Source organism: Spermophilus citellus (assembly GCF_964194105.1).
Source record: "Spermophilus citellus genome assembly, chromosome: 2".
Taxonomy (NCBI): Eukaryota; Metazoa; Chordata; class Mammalia; order Rodentia; family Sciuridae; genus Spermophilus; species Spermophilus citellus.
Genome location: NC_138183.1, coordinates 166,876,805 through 166,898,237, shown reverse-complemented (window position 1 = coordinate 166,898,237; position 21,433 = coordinate 166,876,805). Strand labels below are relative to the sequence as shown.

Sequence of the window (21,433 nt, the reverse complement as noted above, 5' to 3'; positions counted from 1 at the left end):
ACAACAAAGCAAAAGTTCTACTTTTATTAAAATAGACTGTATTATGTTATATGTATGACAAATAGATCACAATTAATCTCCCTATTATATATAATTTTAATGCACTAATTTTAAAAAGCCTAGTCTTACTTTATTACCTTAATTCACTAAAGTAGAACATAAGTTTTGTTTTTGTTTTCCTATTTCAGAAAACGTTTGCAAGTTGTTTTATTTATAATGTCTACTTTTAAAAGCTCACCAAAGTAAACTGGACAATAAACTTGGCAAAAATCGCCTTACAAAAGCAGGGAAAGCCCAAAATGCCATTTTCTACAGAGAACCCACAGTTCGATTTTATTCAGAGTAGAGAAAAACTAAACTTTCTCTTATACTAGAAGAAATTCAGCCACAGGTTTGGAGTCTGTACTCAAACTACACAGGCAATAAGGACAATATTGTGCTGATAAATTGATTTGCTGCTGCATTTGTCTACTGTTTGTCTAACATTAACAATTATAAACAGAGCAATGCAGCTAGTATTTGGAACAATCCTTATAGTGTTATAGTGTCAGGTACAACATTCCACTTCCCTTCACATCACCCGTTCTCTTTGCCTACCTGGGCTTCCTCCTCTTCAGTGAAGTCATGTTTGACATTGAAAGTTTTGCAAATCTCCTCAGGAGTTTTTCCCTTGATCATATTGGCAACAGTCTTACACGTAACATCAAGCACACTTTGATGTCTAAGTAGTTTGCAGCCAGAATAAGTTCACAAAAGTGATCCTTGGTCAACTTTCAGGAATTCTTGGTCCCAAATGGGAATATCTTCTGTTCACTTTTCTTTGTTCTCATCATCCTCAAGAGGAGGTGGGTCATCTTTCTGGCTGAATGACCTTTTTTAATATTGCTGCATTGACATTTGGTAGAACAACTGGGTCATCATCTTCTTCATCATCCATTCCCAGATCTTCCAACATGGTCTTGATTGTCATAGATTGTTTGGCAATTTCTATATCAACTTCAAATATCTCCCCATTAGAACTTTGCAACTTAATTGATGGCCAATTGTGGCATGATCCACAGGTCTGCAACAGAATATATAGGGTTTCATTTTAGATTCTACAGCTGCAAAGCAGGTCAGTAATTTAGGAGGTCATTTACTTCTAACAATTCAATCATGGTGTTGGTCTCAAGAAGATAGTGGACTAGAGCCTGAAGGGAGCTTGGCAGGATCCACACAAGGAAAGAAAAAGGCACAGGACAAGGCAACTCCGAACCTAAGAATTTTTAGAGAACAAAATTTCGTATTTAAAAGTTAATGTACACAAATGCAATGTGATTATATAATGTTTGGAAAACAGAGTCCTGTAAGAAAATAAATTACTATAACATCTCAAATTTTTTGAGATAATCCCCCCCAAACTACACCATATATCCTTAAAAGTTGACCTTAAAGTTTTCCTCTTTTTTCTTTTATATTTTATTTCTTTATTTGTTGTTTTTAGATATACATGACAGTAGGGTGTATTTTGACATTTTATACATACATGGGGTACAATTCTGATCCACTCTTGTGATTGAACACCATGTGGAGTTACAATAGTCATGTATTCATATATGAGCATAGGAAAGTTATGTCTGATTCATTCTACTGTCTTTCCTGTTTCCATCCACCCTTTCTTCCCTTCATTTTGTTTGTCTAATCCAATGAACTTCTATACTTCCAGTCCCTACCCTCCCTTGTTGTGGGTTATCATCCACATATCAGAACATTTGATCTTTGGTTTTGGGGGGACTGGCTTATTTCACTTAGCATGATATTCTCTAGTTCCATTCATTTTTTAAAAAATGCCATAACTTCATTCTTCTTTATTGCTGAGTAATATTTCATTGTGTAGATATACCACATTTTCTTTATTGAATGTGAATGAGCTTTATCTGAGTGTGAATTGAGCTGCTATAAACATTGATGTGGCTGTGTCAGTGTAGTATGCTGATTTCAGGTCTTTCAGGTATAAACCAAGGAGTGGGATAACTGGGTCAAATGGTGGTTCCATTCCAAGTTTGCTGAGGAATCTCCATACTGCTTTCCAGAGTGGTTGCACCAATTTGCAGTCTCACCAGCAATATATAAGTGTACCTTTTCCCCCACATCCTCGCCAACATTTATTGTTACTTGTATTCTTGATAATTGCCATTTTGACTAAAGTTTTTCTTAAACAGCACTTTCTAGGAAAGAAACACTCATTGTGTCATTGGTATGTTGCATCCACTTTATCAGTTCCAGAAAACCATCTTTAATGAATTTGGAGTGGTCATTTTTCATAGTTTTGTTTTCATCATCAAGTGTATCACAAATTTGGGAATGAGCTCACACTAAATCTTAACAATGCTATGCATTTAGGCCAGGCATTGTAGTGTATGCCTGTGATCCCAGTAACTTGGGAGGCTAAGGCAAGAGAATCAAAAGTTTGAGGTGGGCTGGGGATGTGGCTCAAGCGGTAGCGCGCTCGCCTGGCATGCGTGCGGCCCGGGTTCGATCCTCAGCACCACATACCAACAAAGATGTTGTGTCCGCTGAGAACTAAAAAATAAATATTAAAAATTCTCTCTCTCTCTCCTCTCTCTCTCTCTCTTAAAAAAAAAAGTTTGAGGTTAGCGTCAGCAATTTAGTGAGGCTCTGTCTCAAAATAAAAAATAAGAAGAACTTGGGTTGTAATTCAGTGGCACAGTATCCCTGAGTTCAATCTTAAATATCACCCCCCCAAAAGATGTTAATATTCAATTCTTTTCTAGAAATATCCTCTACATAGTTAATTTCAGAAATTTATATTTCAGAAAAATGAGGAATTCGCTGTAACTATGAACTGCCAACAAAACCTTCTACCTCGACTGGCTAGTAGTACTTGTTCACTATGAAAAAAAGTGGTGGTCCCAGCGGTAGGATCATGGACAGCAGCATCTATCCTTTGGGTATCTCCTGGGAATTCAAGGTCATGAAATTCCTTGGGATATTTATCTAGCACTGTGGGGTCTTGTAGGGCTCCAAACTTTTTTTCATGTCAAAAACAATAAATCAGGCCCAGCATGGTGGCACACACCTGTAATCCCAGTGGCTCAGGAGACTGAGGCAGGAGGATCACCAGTTCAAATTCAGCCTCAGCAAAAGTAAGGTGCTAAGCAACTCAGTGAGACCCTGACTCTAAATAAAATACAAAATAGAGCTGGGGGTGTAGCTCAGTGATCAAGTGCCCTGGAGTTCAATCCCCAGTACCCTCAAACAAACAGACAAAAAAACCCATGAGTCAAAATAGAGCCTTATTCTTGGCCAAAAAAAAAAAAAAAAGAAAGAAAAGAAAGGAAGGAAGGAAGGAAGGAAGGAAGGAAGGAAGGAAGAAAACTATGATCAAACAACTAAGACCTGTCAAAGGCAAGGTACATTATAAACCAATACCTGAATTACAAAAAAAAAAAAAAGAAGAAGAAGAAGCAGAAGAAAAGAAAGAAAGAATCATTTAAGCTACAGACTCTAGGATGGATGTTTGGGTTTTTGTTTTGTTTTGTTTGTTTGTTTGTTTTACTTCTCCAGTGATCCAGCCTTAAGCAGTAGAGCCACAGAGGGATTAAGAATAGAATTTGAGGGCTGGGGATGTTGCTCAAGCGGTAGTGTGCTCGCCTGGCATGCGTGCGGCCCGGGTTGGATCCTCAGCACCACATACAAACAAAGATGTTGTGTTGGCCGAAAACTAAAAAATAAATATTAAAAATTCTCTCTGTCTCTCACCTCTCTCTTAAAAAAAAAAAGAATAGAATTTGAGACCATTGTGTTAAACAAAACGTGACAAATTCAGAAGGTCAAAGTCATATGTTTTCTCTCATATGTGGAAGCTAGAGAGAAAAAAGGAAAAGTGGGGTAGGGGGTGGATCTCATGAAACTCAAAGGGAGATCAGTGGAATAAAGGGAAGGGACCTGGGGAAGGGAGGAGAGGAAGGAAATTGGAAATACTGGGGCATGATATTGGCCAAATTATATTGTTATGTTATGTATATGTATGAATATGTAACAACAAATCTCATTATGTACAACGATAATGCACCAACAAAAAAATATAGGGAAAGAAGGAGTTGATCATTTGCCTCGAACTGTTCTAGGCACAGGGGATACACAATAGCAATCAAACACATCAAAATCCTGGACCTCATGGTGCTAACACTCTAATAGGAAGAGAGAGAATGATAAAAATAGAGCAGGAAAGAGGGATAGGGAATAGAAGGGTCAGGTGAGGAATATTCCACTTTACATATGGTGGCCGAGACACTATTATTTTAGCACTATGAAAACAATTGCTGGGCCTCAAGCAATAATAAATGAGGGAAATTCAAATCTGGGCTTTAGGTTGTTTCAAAGCATTTAGCAGCTTTGCATAAGAATGATAAGCACGCCTGTATGTCTGCACACATGATGCGATGCTACATGGTGTACAATCAGAGAAATGAAAACTTGTGCTGCAATTGTGTACAATGGATCAAAATGCATTCTGCTATCATATATACCTAATTAAAATAAATAAATTCTAAAAAAGAAAAAGAATGATAAGTGTGTCAATTATAATAGTTCTTTTTTTTTAAAGAGAGAGAGAGAATTTTAATATTTATTTTTTAGTTTTCGGTGGACACAACATCTTTGTTTGTATGTGGTGCTGAGGATCGAACCCAGGGCGCACGCATGCCAGGCAAGCGCGCTATCGCTTGAGCCACATCCCCAGCCCCAATATAATAATTCTTATTAATTCATCAAAGTCTTTCAAATGAGTATTTGGCAAACATTAGTATGCAGTTGATACACACACACACACACACACACACACACACACTTCTAATTCTATATCACATCAAGTTAGGGGAATTTTTATGGGAAGCTTTTTTAATGGTCATTAGTTTACTATGAGAAATCTATTTTCTCTGCCAGCTCCAGGTTGGAATGGCACATTGTTTTCTTTTTCTTTTTTTTTAATATATTTTTTAGTTGTCAATGGACCTTTATTTTATTTATTTGTGTACGGTGCCGAGAATTGAACCCAATGCCTCACACATGCTAGGCAAGTGCTCTTCCACTAAACTACAACCCCAGCCTGGCACATTCTTTTTCTAATAGAAAAGTAAAGAGATTGTAGATAATATTTAATGCCTATGTTGCCTACCTCTTAATACAATAATTGTCAAAAATGTCTGTAAAGAGTGGGATCTAAAATAAAGCAGCAAGACATGAAATAAAGTATCATTTTATACCTGAATATATGACTATGTTTTGTTTGTGAATCACTGTAAATATATTTACCACACTGTAGTTTAAATGATTGATTGGTAAACTGTCACACTTTCTGCCACCACAGGCGGGAAAAACTGGGTCAGGTCAAACCTTATTTATAGTGAGTGACACCACACAATCCGTGTGGTGTTATCTTAACCCTCCAAGACCTCAAAACCCATTTTGGTTCATTCTGTTTCATTGCTCTAATTGCTGTTTGGGGATATGGAATAGCCAAATGTTTTGACCACTTATGTACATAAAATGGACAAAGCAATTTTTTCCCAAATGGGAAATTTCTGTAACTTTGACCACTCTTCAAGTTGAATAATTACATCAATCCTCACTGAAGCATATTTACCTTTACCTTGGTAATAATTTGTCTAGACTTCATCAACATTGAAGTGAGCTTCGCCTCCCAAATCCTTACTAGGAGTAAAGGCATGAGGCAGCTGTCTGTGGGGCCCATCAAAGGGAGGTAGATTACCATGTTCTAAATAGAAACAACTCAGAAAAAAAACTATGGTAAAAATTGTTAAGATTATAGGAAAGCTTATCACTTCAGGTAGAGGGTATTCAAAAATTAGAAGTCTGTAGTAAAGTCAATTTTATCTTCATGGTTATGGTTGTTTTCAAAGAAAATCATGATGTGGGCTGGGGATGTGGCTCAAGCGGTAGCGCGCTCGCCTGGCATGTATGCGCCCCGGGTTCGATCCTCAGCACCACATACAAACAAAGATGTTGTGTCCGCCAAAAACTAAAAAATAAAATAAATATTAAAAAAAATATTATATCTCTCTCTCTCTCTCTCTCTCTCTCTCTCTCTCTCTCTCTCTCTCTCTTTAAAAAAAAATCATGATGTAAGCAGTGTTCCAGAAAACTCTAGGGAAATTGAGTCTCCCAGCTCCAACCTTGACTACTGATTGCTAATGAGCCCACAGCATTGAGATTTGTTGTTTGGTTCCCTGTTTTGACCAACACACATACATACAACAGGTATTTCAGTAGGTCCCCACATGTGACATTTAAAATGTTATTATACTTTTAAAAAAGATATCTTTTTGATTATTATTTTCATTTCCATATAGAATCGGAAATCTAAGTTACACCATGGTATATTAAAGTTTCTCTGGAGGCTGGCTTTGTTTTTAATATACTCAGTAGTACTCTTGGTTTAAAAATCTAAACTGCACATTATCATCCAAGTTTGAAAACTACCATAAGGCACTAATAATTTTAAATAAAGGTGTAAAATTCCATCTTATATAAAATATTTGAATGTAATTTTAATTACATTGAAGAGGAGGGAAGTGATAATTAATAAATTAATAAACTAATAAATTACACTCAGCCTATGCTACATTCCAAGTAGTAATATGCTAAGAGATTGAAGTGGTGGTACAGAGTTCTGAAGCATAATATTAAGGAAACATTATAAAATAAGGTAAAGGTATCATTAGCTTGTAGATAATTGGGAAGAATTAGTTGTTACTCTCTTTAATTTGCCTTTCAAGAAAAACCAAAAATAACCCAAAATATATTAAAGTGTTTCCTTTATCCAACACTTGAAAGTGTGTTTCATGTTCAATATTTAAAATATTTAATTATATCAATAGCCTAGAAATCAATGAGGTTTCACTTTAAAAGAAGTTCACTAACAAAGAAGTAACTCTCTGATGTACTTCAGGTTGAGCAAAGAAATACTTTCTGTTTATTTTTATGTTCCTAAAGATTAAACACATATTTGTCCCATATTAGGCACTATATTCAAGTGGCTAAATGGATATATAAATGAATGAATAGAAATTAAGAGCAGGCTCAACCTGCTAGATTATCTAGACTTCCAATGAAAACAAGACTCAACTTCATCCAATGATGTGTTTTTTATTTCTTATTTCTGAACTCTCCAAATTTGCAGGAAAATGATATGTAGTAATAAGTTACTGGGATTAAGAGACAACTGATTTTACCTTTTTAAAAAATACTTTATTTATTTAATTGTTTTTTATTTTTATGTGGTGCTGAGGATTGAACCCTGTGCCTCTCATGTGCCAGGCAAGTGCTTTACCACTGAGCCACAACTCCAGATCCTGATTTTAACTTTTGTAAAAAAAAAAAAAAAAAAAAAAAAAAAATCACTGAAAAAAGGAAACCATTAGTTGTTTATCATATATTTACGAAATTATTTTTCCTATATGTTAAGCTACCTAGAAAAGATGTACTAACTAAAGATTCCAGTAACAGAGAAAAAGCCTGGTTTGGAATACAAAAGAACGTGATTTGGGGAAAACCGATTTATATAGCCCAAAACTGGGCCTCCAGAAATCATATAGACTAATCCCTTCATGTTACATTGGAAAACAGGCCCAAAGACATTGAAAAACTTCCTCACAACTAAGGAGATAAAATTGGCACTAGGATTAGCATCTCAGACCCCTGACTAGGATAACCCAGGATACTGCGCATTAACCCAAACTGCTTCTGAACACATAAGTACATGATTTGCATAAACTGATCCTGCAAGCTGGAGCAACATTACACACTGTACAGTGGGGAAATATGAGCCAAAGTTTTACTTGGAGGTCAAGTTACCAGTTAGCTATTTCATTTTCAGAATTTAGTTGGCAATGTGCTTCTAGACCCAAACAAGCCTGCATATGTTGGAGTCTATGTCCCAAGAGTTTGGAGTTTCTCTTCTGTCTCTGTAGTTTTTTCAAGAGAAGCTGGTTGATAACATCCTTTGAAATAGTGCTAGAAAGAAAGCACATAATCATGTCCATTAAATAGTAAAAACTGCAGGCAAAATGAGGAATACAGCAAGAAAGGGGGCCTGTTACCGCTGTAAGAAACAACACTGCCTTGATGCTGTAAAAGTACATGAGAGGACTGATAGCAGCTAGCAGATAATAAGATAATAAGCACAACCATGGTGTCTCCACTGCTGGGGTGGGTGTGGGGGTCTACAGAGACCTTCATGTGGCATGGGTTTTGGAAGGAGATAATAGATCTTCTGCTTTGCTAAGCTTTTATGGCGTCAAAGTACTGACATATGATATATATTTTAATCCCTACTGCAATAACATTTCTATTTGTTCAAGGATGAGCAAGTATAGCACATTCTTTTGTCCAAAGCAACAGTTTATGAGTGAAAAAACAAAGGCTTCATTCCTTGTTGAATGAATTTAAAGATAGAATGTAAATTTTGCTTTTTTGAGGACTTTTGTTTAATAGCAGAAAGCTTATAATTTGTGTTCTGATGGAAGGAAAGAAGGAAGGGAGGAAGAAGAAAGGGAGGGAGAGAGGAAGGAATCAAGTGAATGCAAAAAAAAGGAGAGCATTAGAAAAGGAAGGGAAATGGAAGGGAGGTCAATTAGAAGGGAAGTAGCATTTAATTAGTGTCCCATGGATGTGCATGTTGGTGAGATTCACTGTAGCATATTCATATGTCTACATAGGAAAGTTATATAGATTCATTCCACTCTTTCCCTATCCCAACCCTCCTCCCAACAGGGGGAAGGAACAGAGGAGAGGAAGGGGAAGTACTGGGAAATGAATTAGAATGAATTATATTCCATGTTTTTATAATTAGGTCCAAAATACATCCTATTGTCTTGTATAACTAAAAAGAACCAATAAAAAATGAAGGGAAGTGGCATTTATTCTGAAACCAACAAGGTCCTTGTGCTTTCTCTTTTATTTATTAGAGAGTGGCCAACAACCTGAGTGAGTCCATCCCAGACACCTAGATGGAGATATGTACAGACACAGCTGTAGGACTAGGAAGAATTTTCCCAACAAATCATGAACCAAGGACCCTGGTTATGAGTTTGCATCAATGTGGATCCACTCACCTTGCTGCCTAAAAAGGATAATATAATCCACATGTAGGAAATTATCCATTTGCCTGGTAAAGCACCATTAAGAATGTGTTAATTTTTTCCAAAGCCAAAATTCTTTCCCAACTTTCCAAATATTGGCAAACATAAATGATTAGGCAAATTTGACTTCTTGTACACGTATGTAAATTGATCAAGCAAGGGGTTGAATTTGATCCATTCTTGCTCAAATGGTAAATACTTTACACATTTTGGAAAGTCCAACACCTGCCAGTTTCTGGCTGATTTCAGACTGTTTTCAGTGCATTGCATAACTAGTAAAAATTAAGACATTTATCCTAATGTTTCATTTGTCCCAGGGTATTTTGCCTTATCCAAATTAAACTAATGACTTTGAACCAATTTCCTACACCATTACTCATTTTCTTATTATAGAATCGAGTCAGTTGATGGTGATTGGGCTAAATCACAATGCCAAAAACTAGAATGAAGTTCCTCAAAACTTAGGCATTACATAAAAAAAATGGATTCCAGAAACAGTGGTGGACAAGATAGTTTTCTGATGAAATCTAGGTAAATTCATCTATTCTCAGCCTATCTTTTGCCCTCCCAAATGATTGGTAACATTCACAGCAGTGTCCTTGAACTGCTAGAGCATCTGCTATATTCCTACCTCTCTCCAATTCAAGAAACTAGTCTAGAAAGCAGTGAGAGTAATATTATCCTAACAGAGGGCCCAGTGTCTGAAATAACAACTTTTAAAATGTACATCAGTTTAAAAATTCAGCACTTTATTATTATTATTCATGATTAATTTCATACAATCAATGGAGATAAATTTTTGAATGGTGTCACCAAAGTGGAGGATTTCTCTAAAAATGTAAACTATGAACATGACAATGAAAATAAAACTGGAATTGTGTGAAGGAAACCTTCATCTATCCATGAACTTATGATTATAAAGATAAACACAAAATACTCTTTTTGAAATACAAACTACAGTGAAAAGATTGCAGCCCTGGTTGGGGTAGGTAAATTTAAAATATATTCTTAAAGTTGTGAAATAAATGATGAGATTATTTTAAGATGAAAGAGTCAGAGGAAAGTATTTGGAGTTGGCTTGTAGCTAACTCCTCAACCATTCTCAAAACTGCCCCAGATGTCTGATGGTTTGTGAGGGGTTCCGTGAGGGAGAAAAGAATAACCAAGCTGAGAAAATCCTACTTTAAAATCATACAGGGCCTTCTGTTCTATCTCCAGATAAACTAAGAAAACTTCTGCTCTTGATTATATTTCTCATATATGTGTCTCCCAATAGACAAGAATGTACAGATTACTGGATTGATTCTCTAATAAACAAATTTTTGCCTAGCAGTGTATTTCTCTATTCAAATTAACTTTAGTGTACCAATTTGTTAGTTGGTTATGAATAGCTCTGGTCTACGTTAAACTGTTGTGAATTAAAGGTGATTTTTAAGGTGAAGGATGTTATATTACGAGAGATATAAAAAGACAAATGATGGTAGCCTTTCCCATTCCAGATCAGACTTACCAGATTACCTGTTATAAAGTATAATTATCTGGTCTTTGATCTATGATATAAATTAAATTAGCTTTCTGGTACACACACATTTGAGTCTAAGGAAAACAAACAATAAAATATGACACAAGTAATTCCTAGATCAAGATATAGTTAATTAAAAGAGGGATTTAGAGATTTCTTTTTAGTTGTCTGTAGAGAGTTTTCTATGAACCTAACATCCTTGGAATTCATAATTGTTTTTCTGTGAGCTACATACTAATTGCAATAATACTGTTGAATTTATGAAGTTAATGCTCAAAAATTACCTGGTTGAGGCCAGGCACAGTGGTGCACGCCTGTAATTCTCAAAGCTCAGGAGGCTGAGGCAGGAGGATTGAGAGTTCAAAGCCAGCCTCAGCAAAAGCAAGGCACTAAGCAACTCAGTGAGACCCTTTCTCTAAATAAAATATGAAATAGGGCTGGGGATGTGGCTCAGTGATCCAGCACCCCTGAGTTCAATCCCCAGTAATGCCCCCTCCCTAAAAATTACCTGGTTAATGGATAGATTAAATGGAAAAGTTACTTATATCTAAATGCAGTTTAAATTGTAAGAAGTTTTATTCAATTAATGTGTTAGTGATCTAAATATGGCTATTGTACTATTAATATTAATAAATACCACACTGATTACAATCTTTCTAAAATTATAAGGCTTTAAGATCTTTGTACTCACTAACGTGAGTCATGTTCTCTGGCTTCAACTCTAGACAGCATTGTGGCTTAAACTGAATAAAAATATAAATGGTATAGAGTCAATGAGCCATGCCCTTGAGACATGAAGAGGGTGCTGCATACCTTTAGGAGAAGCTTTGAAATTTTCTATGTATGAATCACCACTGGGTTTTCCACAGTCACACACACAACAGAAAAAAACAAACAAACCTATAGATAACAAAAAAAAAAAAAATGACTTCTTATTTCCCTAAAAACCCCTGAGCAAGAAAAATCTTCAGACATGCAAAATATTATCAAAATAAAGTACACAATTGTAAATACTCATATTTAAGTTTATAAGCAAGAGTATTATTTGAGACATAAATTTTCCTATGTAGAACAGGTATCTGAAAATGTTAACTATTGGTTTAATGAATAAAAGCACCAAATTCACTCTTGATGGTGTTACTTAAAAGCTGTGTGACTTTAGCAGATTATTTAACCTTTCTGATTGTATTTTCCTCATCTGTAAACTATGGATGAAAATATTGGCTGCACATATAAATATGAGGAATAGAGATTATAAAAGTAAAGTAGGAGCACCTTACCTGAAAAAACAGCAGATTCTGAATAATCATTATCAGCCTCAGTTTTTACCGTTACTGAAGATCAGTTAAGATTTATTGAACATCAGTTATTCATGAAGCAGAGTACTTAAAATTTTAGAAGACATACAAGATATAGCCAATTTAATCTTTTAGAGGAAAGAAAAAAGTAAAAAACAAGGGAAAACAAGTTCCAGAAACCTTTATACAAAATACTAATTCTTCTACCGCATTCTAAAAGAGAGCAGCAGGAGCTAATAGCAGATCAGGTAAAAGGAAGCACTTCTAGGAGGCAGTGAATTTTAAAGAGGTTCTGCAGATACATGGAGAGGGATACGGACTGGCAGAGAAGAGGGCAAAAAGAATTTGGGTAGAAAAGCGGCATGTGTGGCTGATGTAGAGAAAAGCAGATGACTTTTTCAATTGATATGTTCTTTCTGTTTTGAGACATTCACAGGGCTCTTTGACCTTGTCCACACTGGTCTTTAACTTTGCATACATCTTGGATTGGGGTTTTACAATAAAGTCTAACCTGAAATGGGGATGGAGACCTGAAATATGTGGTTAGCTACAGGTTCTCCTGGGATGCTTGGATACAGAGACCTACACATGTTGCCAGGTTATCTGCTAATGAAAGACAAAGGAAGAAAAAGGAGAAAAAGAAATCAGGATTTGGAGTGTGGTGTAGGACTGCATGTAAAAGCTAGCTTACCCAGAGATTGATCAACTGGATACTATCCAGGAACACTTGAGGGAGTTTACAGAGGCCATGTTATCTTTAAAATGTTACAGTAACACTCCTAGAGCACTAAAACTTCCTTTCACATTCGATGACATTTCTAGGTGGCCAACAGCAACGCTGGTGAAATTCTACCAAAGCCAGAGACTAGCTTAGGGTCACTGCCAGATGCCTGCATCTTTTCTCCTGTTTCTTTTCTCCTGTGTAACTCTCAACTATCTATACTAACTCCTGACCCTCCAGTTTATTCTTTCATGATTTCTTTTTCTATAGGCTTCTACTGCTTCAGTGTCTGCTTATTGTCTTCTTAATTGTAATTTTTTTCTCTCTCCCCCTCTCTTTTCCTGTCCATTTTCATGGGGCGGGGGTGGGTGGGTAAGTAGAAGGGGGTGTATTTTGAGATGAGCTACTTAACTCATCTAGATACTCTCCAATATAGAATTGTTTCTGCATAGTTTCTGGCAAGCTTATAGATGACTATATTTTGTTCAATGGTTTGAATTAAATTAAGTGGCCAGAATGATGTTATGATAGCCAATATAAAGTATGGTAACCAATGTGTAAAAGGGGGCTGTGGGCATGGTATGCAATGAACCAGCCAGTACATCTCCTAAAATACTACAGCTGCTTCACAATCCTTGCTAGTATTGGTTGATTTCCTATTAAAAGATAAAAGGTAATGCAGGATGGTAAGAGGAGCAGCAGTAGTCAAAGTTAACAACTTCCAAATATTCCTTAAATTAATCACTTTTATACTAAGAAAATTTCCTGTTGACTTGTCTTCATACAATTGTGCTGCATTATACACACTAATACAGAGTTAGATAAGATGAATGATAATAACAACAGCTGTTTCTTATTTGGTAACTTGGTTAAATAATGTCATTTAATTACACTTAACCAGGTTTTATTATTATCATTTCCTTCTCACAGATAAAGAAACATACACAGTCAATAAATGGTAGATGCAAGACTTAAATCTCTTTGGGGCACCAAAGCCCATAGGCTTACCACTGCCTTATAGTGTTTCTAGATTAAAATAACAAATATTCTGGGGACTCTGAGCCCAGTGGTATATACCTGTAATCCCAGAGACTTAGGCTGAGGCAGGAAGACCACAAGTTCAAAGCCAGTCTTAGCAATTTAGCAAGGTCTTAAGCAACTTAGTGAAACCTTGTCTCAAAATTTAAAAGAATAAAACTAAAAGGTTTTGGAATGTGGTTCAGTGGTTGAGCACCCCTGGGTTTAATCATCCCTGGTTCAAAAAAAAAAAAAAAAGAATTTGTGGATTAGAAAGAGAGGCATATCCCACAGAAAGAACCTGAGACTGGAAGTCAAAAGAGAAAGAACGTCAACAGGTAAACACTAAGACAAAAAGATCCAAAAGGCCCTCATTAACATCTGGTCAGCTCCATCCATCCAGCTGGGACAAGAATCAGCCAAATCACTTTCTGTGAGTTGTTAATGTATACAGGTATCTCAAGAACAAGTATTCTTTGAGTTGGAGAGTCCCAGGCCAGTATAAGGGAAGAGCAGAACTTCTCCCCCACCCTCCTAGGTTTTTGAGAGGATCCCAGTAAACTTAAACTGACACAAGACAGTTTAACAACAGAAAAAGACAGAGAAGTTTATTAATGTGCATTCTGTATACATGAAAACACTGAGTGATGAGTAACTTAAAGTGGTGGTTAGAATTTGGGGTTGGTAGCATCTTAATAAAAGAGCAATTGTTGTAGGACAGACGAGGCAAGGCACTGAAGATAGCAGGAAATAGTTTTATTTGGCTGCAGCCAGGTTCAGAGGGTACAGATTTTGCTGTAATCAATTAATCCCCTGAACCCCGAGTACAGGTAGTTTCAGACTTTATACCCAGCATGTAAGGACATGTAAGGGGAGGGTCTCAGAAGTTCACAGTCTGCAGAAATTCACATAAAAGCACTTTTTCTTTCACTGTTTTGGGCAAGTTAACCTTTCAAGGACAACACCTGAGAAGGGGAGAGTGTGTTCTCCCCTTTCTTTCCTCCCTTCTGCCAGTTGTTACCATGGAGCCCAATTGGTAACTTCTCTTCTCTTAGAAATGTAGACATCTCTGTGAAGCTCCAGCTCAAGGCCAGAGGCCTTGTCAAAGGATTTGTCTTTTTTTTAAATCACATTTTGCATTTCAAAAACACACTTTTACAAAATACTATACTGGATACATGTTTGTGGAAAAATAGTAAGGGGGCATCTAGCACCTGGAGTGCCGATTTCTTCCAGGCCAGTGGCCAAGTAAAATAGAGCAACAGGAAAATAGGAAGTTTACTTAAACTGAACTCTTTTGGAGACACTCTTTTGCTGATAGTCCTAAAATCAATTATGATGAAGATCTCTGGAGAAGCTTAGTTAAGATTTTCTGTGGAAGATGGGGTGCCACTACACAATAAGTTTGTAGAGAACAGACAAGAGAAAGAAAAAACATAAGTGTTATTATATAGGTCACTCTGGTGCATTCTCTGGTCTGATAAAAGCCTAGAGCTGTCTCCAGTGATTAGAGAGGGGAGAGAGGGACACCTTGACAAATCTATGCCCTGCCTTTAGGCAAACGAGAGGAGGCCAATTCTCAATTGTCACTGGTTCAAAGTAGTCTTTATGCCAAAGTGGCCTGCTTGGAGGGGTGCAGATATTGTCTTATAGAATGACCAAATTTGTCCAGATCCAAATTAACATCCCAAAGTGGATACTGATTTGTCTTTGACATGTGTTATTTCCACACAGTATTCCTCATCTGATTTTGGTAAACCTGTCCTAATTGCTGGGATAGAATTCCTCAAATCTCAAGCAGAAAAAAAAATTCCAAGTGAAAATAAAGAGATAACCAACAGTAAGCCAACTAGTAGAAAACAAAAGATTTTAAAACAAGCAAAATAAATAAAGGTTCATCATAAAGATCCCATTACAAGATCTAGAATCTCAATATTGAGTCAAACATTTCACTGTTTCTGTTTTGAAGAAATTGTATTACATTGGGGAAACAGTTTAAAATAATATTTTCCTTTAGGTTCCTGGAAGCCACAGGGGTTCTACCAACTGAAATTGGCACCACTGTGCTGTGGGATGAAATGTCCTCCACTTATGGCTTTTCCCCTTTTACATCTACCACAGCATATAATTTACCATGTAGACGTTGAGCAATGCATTGGGTCTATATTTGTTTGGTAGGAAAGATATGGAATTTCTGTAATTGTTAAATTGCTGAAGAATTTCCCTGAACTCAAATCCAGAAGAAATTATATGCTTAATGGAAATAGCTCTATAAGCTACATTAAACCTCTTCTCCCTATATTCATCCCCCATCCCAGCACTGAGAAGCTACATTTTTTTTTACTTTTTCTTTTATTTAAATTCATATGGTCAGAATCCAATACATCCACTAATCTGATCTGACCTCATTCTAGTCCTGCTTTTCTGCCATAAATAAACCATTCCTGACCTGAGTCTTCACCATTTGACCCAATTCCTATTAGTGGTCAACCTGTTTTCACTGGACAAAGCCACAGGCATCCAGCCAGCCCCAGGTAGGAAAGTCACCTACCTAGTTGAAAAGTCAAGCTCTCAACCATTAATCAGGAGACAAACCTGGGGGTGGCAAGTCATTTCCAGGAGACTGAATGTGGGGATGGCAAATTGATAGAACATTGCTCATTGTAAGTCTGAAAAGCTGAAAAACAACTGCAATCTTGCCTGTCTCAGAGCTAGCCTCTCCCATTATTGTAGCTAAAAAAAAAAAAAAAAGACTAATGAGCAAAATATTATGACTCACATCCTGGCATCGATATGCATCAACATTAAACAACACCTCAAAGTTAAAAAAAAATCGAGACAACATCAAGGTATATTTTTAATTTGCCTTGGAAAGTTGGGATTATTCTTTTTTTCAGTTTACAAATGACTTCTGTGGAAGCGTTGATGTTAGCAAAGCATAGATATGCCAAACCAGGCCTTGTGCCTTGGTCAGTTCTTTTGTTGTACCCTTTCCTAAATACATACTAGGGATGGGCAGGCACACCACCCTTTCATTCTGTCTTCTCCCACTTGCACCATTTCTCTGCCTTTTGTACCTTCCATCAAGTTTTATGGCCTGTGTGCTCCATATTGTGTCACATGTGCCCTTTTCAAAGCAAAGAGGTGCTACTCCTTACATTTTTGCTACTGCCCATAATTCTTTTTTTTCCCCCTATCAGAGATTGAACCCAAAGAAGCTCAAGCACTGAATCACATCCCCAGCCCTTTTTAGTTTTTATTTTGAGACAGAGTCTTACTAAGTTGCTGAAGCTGGCTTTGAACTTGTGATCCTCCTGCCTCAGCCTCCTGAGTCTCTGGGATTACAGGCATGCACCACCACACCAGGCTCCATAATTCTTTGCATACATATTAGGTCAAACCATATGAAATTGCTGTTTTTAAATCAAACATTAGCATCTTCTCTATACTAGTACCTATGTTTGCATATGTGTATATGAATGAGGACAAGTATGTCAATTATCCAGTTTATGTTGATTTGAGTTTCTGTGTGAATGAACAAAGGTAGAAGGCTTAGAGGGGAAAGAATTAGCTTTGGCTTTTTTTATCTTTGTATTGTGTTGTTTTATTAGTCACAAGTAGATGCATATTAAGATTTTGAAGTGAAAAATGTCAAATAAAATATTTAAAATATTTTTTTTAAATTGCTGTTTTTATATGTCAAAAATGATCAATATTGGCAATTTCAAATAGCTCAACCTAACATTTGTGTGTATGTGCATGTATTATGTATATATAAATAGTTTACTTCCATTAATGTTCACAATGTCTTATAATTAGATAGATTTTTTTAAATTACTCTCCTAAAAATTAGAGTAAAGAAAATATCTAGTTCAGCTTTTACAGGATTCAAATTTCTTTCCTTTCCCTATGCCACATCCTCTCTCTAGTCTCCCCATGCTGGAGACGCTTTGCTTGCCTGGATCATCTTGACTCCATAGTTGTCTTGGGAAGAGAGCAGATAAGGGATCTCAAGCTTGCAGACATTGCTTCTGTCATCCTGTCCCAGGATGTGGCACTGAACAAAGGAACAAGTCAGCATGTGTTGTGTCTGCACATTCCACTAGCGAGCACTGGTCCAGGACTTAGGATGTTCTAACAACTGTGACACTTATTTCCACAGTAAATCTTGAATAAATTCTTTTTTACTATTCTGAATTATCCTCCCCTCCCCCTCTTCCTTTCCGTTTTTCCCTCCTTCCCTCCTTCCCTCCAGGTTTGGGCAAAATCTTGCATTTATTTTAGAGGAAATTTAATTTTCCCAGAAATCTGGGTCAGGGGGTGATGTGATTATTATACAGTTGAGCAAAGGTGTTCAAAACACTGTGAAATCTAGTTCTCTCCTCTTCCAAATTATAGACCGTGAGAAGTGGTTTGCTGGCTTTCCGGTTCCTACTCTGGAGGTTTTGGGAAGTGAGACCACAGCAGTCTAGGTTTACATTGTTGGGATTTTTTTTTTTTTCAGTAAAGACTTATGCAAATCTTTCCTTTCCTGTCGGTCTTTGACTGGCTTGTATTCAGCTAACATCCTTGGCTGAGCTGGAGTGATTAAAAAAAATTAATATGACTTTGCACTAGGTCATGAGAACTAAACTCTTTTCACAGCTCATGTTTTTAGTGCTCAGGGGTAGCAAGAAAGCTGGCTTTGGAAATGGAATCACAGCATCTTCCAGATTTTGTGAAGAGGACCAGGATTTAAAGAAGTCAATAGTACAGAAAGCAAAGCAGAGGACATCTGGAATATATCTCTGTCCCAATGATCTAATTCATTAACTAAAGAGGAAGCAATAGGGAGAGCCATTCTCTGAGGAAAACTCTCCAACTGGAAGGGTCCCAAAGGACTGCCCTTTTCCCAAACTGAGGTTTAGAAGGAGTGGTAGTTTGTTCAAGTGTTCTTAGGGGGTTGCTAGATTCCTGTGAGAATTGTTTAATTTTGTTTTCATTTTAATGACAATCAACATAAGCATATCCTGAATTATTTAGATGACCATCTCGACGCTAGGAACTATGGCATGATTTCAGGGTCCATTTTTCAGCTGTGTTTAAAGCTTACTGAGAATTACTAAAACAAAAACAGGAGAACTGAATATACTGATTAAAAGAAAACTAAGTAATGTCATAAGCATTGTATGAAGGAAAGTCCTGTGGAAGAGAAATGGGAGGATTACATTACACTCACACATTAATGATAGATAGGAACTTATTCATGCTGTAAGCCACGATCTACTTGTAGCAAAATTGCACTGCTTGTTATATTAACTTAATGTCATTCATTTTCAAAGTTGCGTTTAGAATTTTGAAGATATGTACCTTGTAAGTGTGTTTCCTTGATACTATAAAAGAACTGTAGGATTATGGGATGTATAATGAATACTAATTCATACATGTGTAAGTAAAGGTATTTGTTTTCTAGGGCAGGCATCCATAGCAAAGTGCCATAAACTAGGTCACTTAAAGAACAGAAATTTATTATACCATAATTCCAATGACTAGGGTCCAAGATCAAGACCAAGAACCCTTGGTCTCTCTTCTAGTTTCTGGTAGTTCCCAGGTTGTGGCAACATAACCCTAATCTTCACATGACACTCCCCCTGGGCTTGTGTCTGTGTCCAAATTTCCCTTTTAGTAGGATATCAATCATACTGGATTAGAGACACTCACCTTCATTAGTTTGAGCTCCTCTTAACTAAACTCATCTGCAACAACAATATATTAAATGAGATCACATTCTGAGGTTCTGGGGGTTAGCACTTCAGCATACGAATTTGGAGAAGACATAATTCAATCCATATAGGAATGTCCATAATAAGAGTAATTTGTCATTATTAAAGTCCAAGATACTCTCTTTTACTTTAAAAGTCATATACATAAAGCTCAATTTTAAGTACCTATTTTCAAAATTATATAAGTCTGCTAAGAATAAGAAATTAAAACTTCTCATTCTCCTATAAGAAAACTTGTGAAGAATTCTGATATATCAAACCCTAGAGAAACTGGGAGGAGAATGCAATTTAATATTAACCAGCCCCCTTGAACTGGATGACTCTCTCAGCCTAGAGATAGAAAAGGAAATTCAGTGGGAAAGAAAAATAGTCATGATGGTATCAGAATGTAAAAAATGCAGACTTTTCTTTAAAAGCAAACGGGGAAATTTTGTACAATGAACAGGACAGAAAAGGGAATAAGGTTTATTTTACAGAACACATACCAAACAACAACAGAAACATAAGATCTAAAAAAATAAGTACAAAAAGAAACATTTTTTTTAGATGAGGAAATGTGTCTGAGCAGGAAATAATGAAAGGATTGTTAAATGGAGTGTTTTTCGAAAACATAATGCTATTGGTATATAGTAAAACTAGGACACACGTGTTTTGCTGCCAACAGGGTAAATTGCTAATTCTCTCCTGAAAGCACTATTGAAAAAGTGCAAATGTGGTTTCTCAAAGTTAAGAAATATACAGACCATTTTAAAACTGTTTTTTTTTATTGAGGTGAAGTTCATATAAAATGAAATTAACCATTTTTAAAGTGTACAATTCTGTGGTATTTAGTGCATTCACAAAGTTGTGTAACTTCCACCTGAACTGAGTTCCTGAATATTTTCATCTTCCCAAAAGAAGACCCAAGACCCAGTACTTGGTTGTCTCTCACACTTCCTCTCGGCAGTGCCTGGCAGCCACACATCTGCTCCCTGTTCTTAGTAGCTCATGTGAATGAAATCATACAAGAGGTAATCTTTTATGTCTGGCCTTTATTTTTCATTTAGCGTTATACTTTGGAGGCTCATCTCCTTATAGCAGGTTACAGTACTTTATTCCTTATCATGGCTGAGTAATATTTCATCGTGTATATATCAGTTTCTTATTCATCCATTGATAGATATCTAGATTGTTTTATCTTTTAGATATTGTGAATGGTGCTGTTATAGAACATCTTTAAAGGAAAAGAATAATTTTATTTTTTAAAAAAATCTTCATTTATTTATTTAGTGGTACTGAGGATTGCACCCAGGGCCTTAAGCATATTACGCAAATGCTCTGTCACTGAGATATATCTCTATCTCTTGATTTTATCTTTTATTCAGACATTTTAATTCAGGAATTTTCTTTGAAAGTAATAACCTAAAATCGTAAAAATTTATATCCTTATGTTTATTGCAGTATTAGTGCAGTTGGGGGGAAAACCATACAGCTGTGGTAAAACTCAAGTCTAGTGTTGGCTATTCAATTTTTTGCAATAGCCTGTTAATTTATCCCTACTGACTACACTTTGTTGTTGTTGTTGTTGTTGTTGTTAAAATTTATTCTTCTAACAAAAGCCCAAGCAAATGTTTTTTTAACAGGTAATCAGGTCATCTTACTCCCTACTTCAAACTCTCCAGTTATTTCCTTTCTCATTCACCATAAAACCCAATCTTCCAATCATGGCTTACAAGACCCTGCATAATTCTACCCCAGCTTCACCCCCACCCCCACTTCTCGTCCACCCTCAGGTCCACTGCCTAGGCACATTGGCTTCCCTTCTGTTTCTGATTGGGGACCTTTTCTAGTCTTCTGAAGATTCTGTCACAATTCTGTCCTCAATTTCACAATCACCATTTCCTTCTCACTCACTCACTCTGACATTTCCCCCCTCACTCTGAATTTGGCCTCTATCACTTGACCAAAAC

The 21,433-nt window shown here is 36.4% G+C and overlaps 1 pseudogene across 1 annotated transcript in view; it reads right to left on the bottom strand.

Annotated features, from left to right (window-relative positions):
* Nucleotides 1–451: 451 nt before the first annotated feature.
* LOC308641672 (S-phase kinase-associated protein 1-like) overlaps nucleotides 452–21,433 on the bottom strand; it is a 54,944-nt pseudogene continuing 33,962 nt past the window's right edge. The window contains exon 2 of the transcript in view: nucleotides 452–1,063. The product of the transcript in view is annotated as an S-phase kinase-associated protein 1-like (transcript). The remainder of the gene's footprint in view (nucleotides 1,064–21,433) is intronic.